This window comes from Vipera ursinii (genome assembly GCF_947247035.1).
Source record: "Vipera ursinii genome assembly, chromosome: W".
Classification (NCBI taxonomy): domain Eukaryota; kingdom Metazoa; phylum Chordata; class Lepidosauria; order Squamata; family Viperidae; genus Vipera; species Vipera ursinii.
In genome coordinates, this window is record NC_139522.1 from 12,350,053 (window position 1) to 12,356,052 (window position 6,000).

A 6,000-nucleotide genomic window follows, 5' to 3' on the forward strand; every position below is an offset into this window, starting at 1 on the left:
TGGAGCCTCCGAGTGGTCTTCAAGGGGAGCCCCATGTAGAGAGCATTACAGTAGTCAAGGCGAGAGGTCACGAGCGCATGAGTGACCGTGCACAGGGCATCCCGGTCCAGATAGGGCCGCAACTGGCGCACCAGGCGAACCTGGGCAAAAGCCCCCCTAGTCACGGCCACTACATGATCTTCTAGGGTAAGCCGTGAATCTAGGAGGACTCCCAAGTTGCGAGCCCTATCCACGGGGGGTAAGAGCTCACCCCCCATAGAAAGAGATGGAACATTTTGAATGTCCTGGGATGCCGGAATGCACAGCCACTCAGTCTTGTCAGGGTTGAGCTGAAGTCTGTTCCTCCCCATCCAGACCCGAACCGCCTCCAGGCAACGGGACATCACAGCGAGGGCATCACTGGGGTGGTTTGGGGTCGAAAAGAAAAGTTGGGTATCATCGGCATATTGATGATACCCAACTCCAAAACCACGAATGATCTCACCCAGCGGTTTCATGTAGATGTTGAACAGGAGAGGCGAGAGAACCGACCCCTGAGGAACTCCACAAACGAGAGACCTAGGGGCCGATCTCTGCCCCCCTGCCAACACCGACTGCGAACGTCCCAGGAGATAGGAGGAGAACCACCGAAGAACTGTGCCTCCCACTCCCAATCCCCTGAGACGCCGCAGCAAGATACCATGGTCGATGGTATCGAAAGCCGCCGAGAGGTCTAATAGGACTAGGACAGAGGAATATCCCCTGTCCCGAGCCCTCCAGAGATCATTCACCAGAGCGACCAATGCCGTCTCCGTGCTGTACCCGGGCCTGAAACCCGATTGGTAGGGGTCCAGATAATCCACTTCATCCAGGACCAGAGGGAGCTGATGCGCCACCACACTCTCAACAACCTTCGCAAGAAAGCGAAGGTTGGAGACTGGACGAAAGTTGTTCAATACAGCTGGGTCCAAGGCAGGCTTCTTGAGGAGAGGTCTCACCACCGCCTCCTTCAAGACGGTGGGGAAATAACCCTCACTCAAAGAAGCAGATATAACCGCCTGGAGCCAGCCTCGTGTCCTCTCCCTAGCTGCATAAACCAGCCAGGAAGGGCACGGATCCAACAAACATGTGGAGGAGCTCAGCCTCCCCATAATCCTGTCCACTTCATCAGGGGTCACAGAATCAAACTCTTCCCAGATAACATTGACAAGACCGCCCGTGTCCTGATCGCCAGACTCTGCCCAGCTGGAGTCCAAACCGGTCCGAATCCGAGCGATTTTATCCGACAGATGTTGACTAAATTCCTCGGCACGACCCTGCAAGGGATCCTCCCTCACCTCCTGATTAAGAAGTGAGCGAGTCACCCTAAACAGGGCGGCCGGGCGATTATCTGCGGACGCAATGAGGGTAGAGAAGTAATTACACCTCGCCACCCTCATCGCTGCGAGATAAGACCTAATATAGGTTCTTAACCGCAACCGGTCGGGTTCGGATTGGCTCGACCTCCAACAGCTCTCTAGGCCCCGTTTCCGACGCTTCATCTCCCGGAGCTCCGCGGAGAACCATGGAGCTCGCTGGGATCTGCGCCGGGTCAGGGGCCGCAAGGGTACAACCCGGTCAACCCGGTCAAGTGCCTCAGTGGCTGCCCTTTCCCAGGTTTCCACTAAGGCATCCGCCGAGCTGTGAGCAATGGAGGCAGCTGTGAGCAATGGAGGCAGGGGTTGTCCCTGACATTCCAACAGGGCCGGTTGTAGGCCGGTTGTAGGCTGGAACAGAACAGGTTTAGCCCGTATGCCCAGTCTCAGGGCACATGACATGCTAATGATGCATTGGGAGCAGCCAGTATCGACTAGTACTTTCAAGTCTACTTGTGCCCCTGATTTAGGGATTATGAGTTTAGCAGGCAATGAAAAAGGTGGGACATGTTGACTCACCATTGGGTCATTCTCCCCTTCGTCGTCACTGTCAAGGCCGGGTAGAGTGGGGGCGGGTCCAGTCGGTGGGCCAGCGTCCTCCTGGATGGGGGATTTAACCTGGGCAATGGGCTCCTGGGTAGCCCAGTTGGAGTTTTCTCTCGGTGGCTGCTGTGCAGGTCTCCTCCTCATTGCTGGTTCCAGCCTACTCTGCTGTTGCGGGTAGGGGACTGGACAGTTCGCTGCTCGATGTCCCTGCTGTCTGAATCGAAAGCACTTGATTGGCAGGCCTGGCCTAGGTCTTTCAGCAGTAGCAGTAGTTGGAGGTTTTCGGGGGTGGTGGTTGCCATTTGGGTTCTGGCTTTGGCACAGCTTCAGGTGGGAGAGGCTTCTTATAGCGGGCGAGCTGGACATCTAATTTTACTGCTGCCTGGTACCATTCTTGCAGCTGGTCAGGTACAGCTCGGTAGATGCATGCCTGAGAAAGGTGGTCATCCAACCCTTCTCTGAAATGATGAATTATGGATTGCTCAGGCCATCTTTCTATCCAACCAGCAATCTTGCAAAACTCCTGCACGTACTCCAGGGCAGGCCGGCCAGCTTGTGTTATCTTGTGGATTTGTTCTTCTGCTTTGAGGGCAATGGATGGGTCCTCAAATCTTTCTCTCAGCTCTAGGAGGAAAAGGTGGGGGTCCTCCAATTCAGGGGCTTGCTCATTATATAAATTGTTTAACCATTTCGATGCTTCTCCCTCTAGGCTGGATGCAATCACATCGACCATAAAACCTGGGTCTGGGTAGAGATAGGCCTAGCAATTCAAGTGAGAGCGTACTTGGTTGAGGAAAAAAATCAGTTTCTCTGGGTCCCCATCAAAGGTTGCTCTGAAGGGTGGGGCCATCATTGGTTGGAGGGGCCCTCATCCTGGTTGTTGGTTCAATGGCTGCCAGGGCCCCCACTGCTGCTGTCGGGCCCCCAGTTGCTGGCTACCCCATTGGTGATGTTGTATGCTGAGGGGTTGCACATTTGGGCCCTGCTGTTGCTCCCCTTGCTGTGGTTGTCTGAGGGGAGGCTGCTGATGGCCAGCGGTAAGTCATTGCACCACCTGCTGCTGTAGGCCCCTCAATGGTTGTTGGGTGCCTGAATGACTACAGACCTGTTGCATTAAAGTCTGTAGTCATGAAATGCTTCGAAAGACTGGTTCTCCAACATCTTAGGACATGCCTCCCACTGGACTTCGAGAAACATCAATTTGCCTACAGGGGGAACAGGTCGACAGACGATGCCATAGCTACTGCTCTACACTCTGTAGCAAGCCATCTTGAGAAACCTGGAAGCTATGTCAGGATGTTTTTTGTTGATTACAGCTTGGCTTTCAACACTGTTTTGCCAAGCACTCTCATTGAAAAGCTGACTGACTTGAAATTTTCCCCCTCCATCTGCGATTGGATTCAAGACTTTTGCAGGGACCAGTTACAAACAGTGAGGGTTGGGTCTGTTTTATCCACCCCCCTGAAGCTTTGCACCGGCTTGCCACAGGGCTGTGTGCTTAGCCCCTACCTGTACTCATTGTACACATATGATTGTGTACCGTCTGACCCATCTACTGAGATAATTAAGTTCGCAGATGATACCACCATAGTGGATCTTATTACAGGCAGAGATGAGACAGCATACAGGGGGGAGGTACAAAAACTATCCATATGGTGTTTCAACAACAACTTGCACCTGAACATCAGCAAGACGAAAGAGATGGTGCTAGACTTCTGGAGGAAAAAAGAGGAACCTGCCCCACATTACATGGGGGGGGGCTGTGTGAAGAGAGTTTCCTCCTTTAAATTTCTGGGAGTCTACCTCTGTGAAGATCTTACCTGGAAAGTTAATACAACCCAGGTGTCCAGAAAGGCCCAACAGAGACTCCACTTCCTCAGGGTCTTGCAGAAGAACAGGGTAGAACAACGGCTAATGACCCTCTTTTACCAGTCTACTATAGAGAGCGTCCTCTCATACTGTATTGTGGTTTGGTATGCTGGTCTGACAGCCGCGGATAGGAAAGCATTACAGAGGGTGGTGAGCACAGCACAAGACATTGTGGGCTGTCCCCTGAAACCACTGGATGACATCGCCAGGGCTCGCTGCCTTGGAAGAGTGAGGAAAATTCTCAGGGATGACTCACACCATAATAATAATAATAATAATAATAATAATAATAATAATAATAATAATAATAATAATAATAATAATAATAATAATAAAGTTGGAAGGGACCTTGGAGGTCATCTAGTCCAACCCCCTGCTCAGGCAGGAAACCTTATACCATTTCAGGCAAATGGCTGTCCAGTCTCTTCTTAAAAACCTCCAGTGTTGGTGTTCTGTACCAGCCTGCTACCGGCCCTGCAGAAAAGGCAGGGACAACCCCTTTACAAACGGCAAGAGGCTGGAATTACGGCTGCCAAATTTATAGCTACAAAAACAAACAAGACACGAACCAAGAAACAGGAGCTTAAAGAAACACAAACTATCCAAGTGGTTGCCTTCAGCAAACCAGCCCTCCCCACACATTCCCCTTATATAGAGTTCAGGGCGTGGCTTCTCTCTGCCTCCTTCCGAGAAGCCCCATTGCCTTCCTCTGTTTACTCCTAATTGACTGCCTCCTGCATCGGGCGTCCTTGAACAGGGCCAGCTGTGGGTCATCTTCATCCACGCCGTCAGGCTCACACAGCTGGGTCTCCGTGGTGACCAAGTGGGAGGGGCCTGGCTGAGGGCTCTCATCAGCAAGATCTTCAACCCCCTCAGCAAGGTCTTCAACACCCCCCTCCTCCTCCTCTGAGTCGTCCGACCCAACTGCCGAACCCACAGGCTGACCCTGAATCACAACAGTTGGAGCATTCACCACCTCTGGAGGCAGGTTGTTCCACTGGTTAATTGTTCTGTCAGGAAGTTTCTCCTTAGTTCTAGGTTGCTTCTCTCCTTGACTAGTTTCCATCCGTTGCTTCTTGTCCTGCTTTCAGGTGCTTTGGAGAATAGCTTGACTCCCTCTTCTTTGTGGTAGCCCCTGAGATATTGGAACACTGCTATCATGTCACCCCTCACCCTTCTCTTCATTAAACTACACATACCCAATTCCGGCAACCGTTCCCTATATGTTTTAGCCTCCAGCCCCCTAATCATCTTTGTTGCTCTTCTCTGTACCCTTTCTAGAGTCTCGACATCTTTTTTACATCGTGGTGACCAAAACTGGATGCAGTATTCCAGGTTTGGCATTACCAAAGCATTGTAAAGTGGTATTAGTACTTCACTTGATCTTGATTCTATCCCTCTGTTAATGCAGCCTAGCACTGTGTTGGCTTTTTTGGCAGCTGCAGCACACTGCTGGCTCATATTGAAGTGATTGTCTACTAAGACTCCGAGATCCCTCTCACATTTACTACTATTGAGCAAGGTACCACCTATACTATACCTATGCATTTGATTTTTCCTGCCTAAGTGTAGAACCTTACTTTTTTCACCATTGAATTTCATTTTGTTAGATAGTGCCCAGTGTTCGAGTCTGTCAAGATCCTTCTGTATCTTAAGCCTATCTTCTGGAGTATTGGCTATTCCTGCCAGCTTGGTGTCGTCTGTAAATTCGATGAGTTCCCCATCTATCCCCTCATCCAAATCATTAATGAAGATATTGAAGAGCACTGGGCCCAGAACAGAGCCCTGGGGCACCCCACTACACACTTCCTTCCATGTAGATGCGGTTCCATTGAGGACCACATGCTGAGTACGGCCTGTCAGCCAGCTACGAATCCATCTGGTGGTAATGCTATCTAACCCACATTTTTCTATCTTATCAAGTAGTAGGTTGTGATCTACTTTATCGAATGCCTTACTGAAGTCCAAGTAAATTATATCTACAGCATTCCTCTGGTCCACTAGTTTTGTCACTTGGTCAAAGAATGTAATAAGATTTGTCTGGCATGATCTGTTTTTGACAAACCCATGTTGACTTTTAGTGATGACTTTGTTTGCATCAAGGTGTTCGCTGATTTATTGTTTGATTATCTTTTCCAGAATCTTCCCAGGTATTGAGGTCAGGCTGATAGGTCTGTAGTTTCCTGGATCT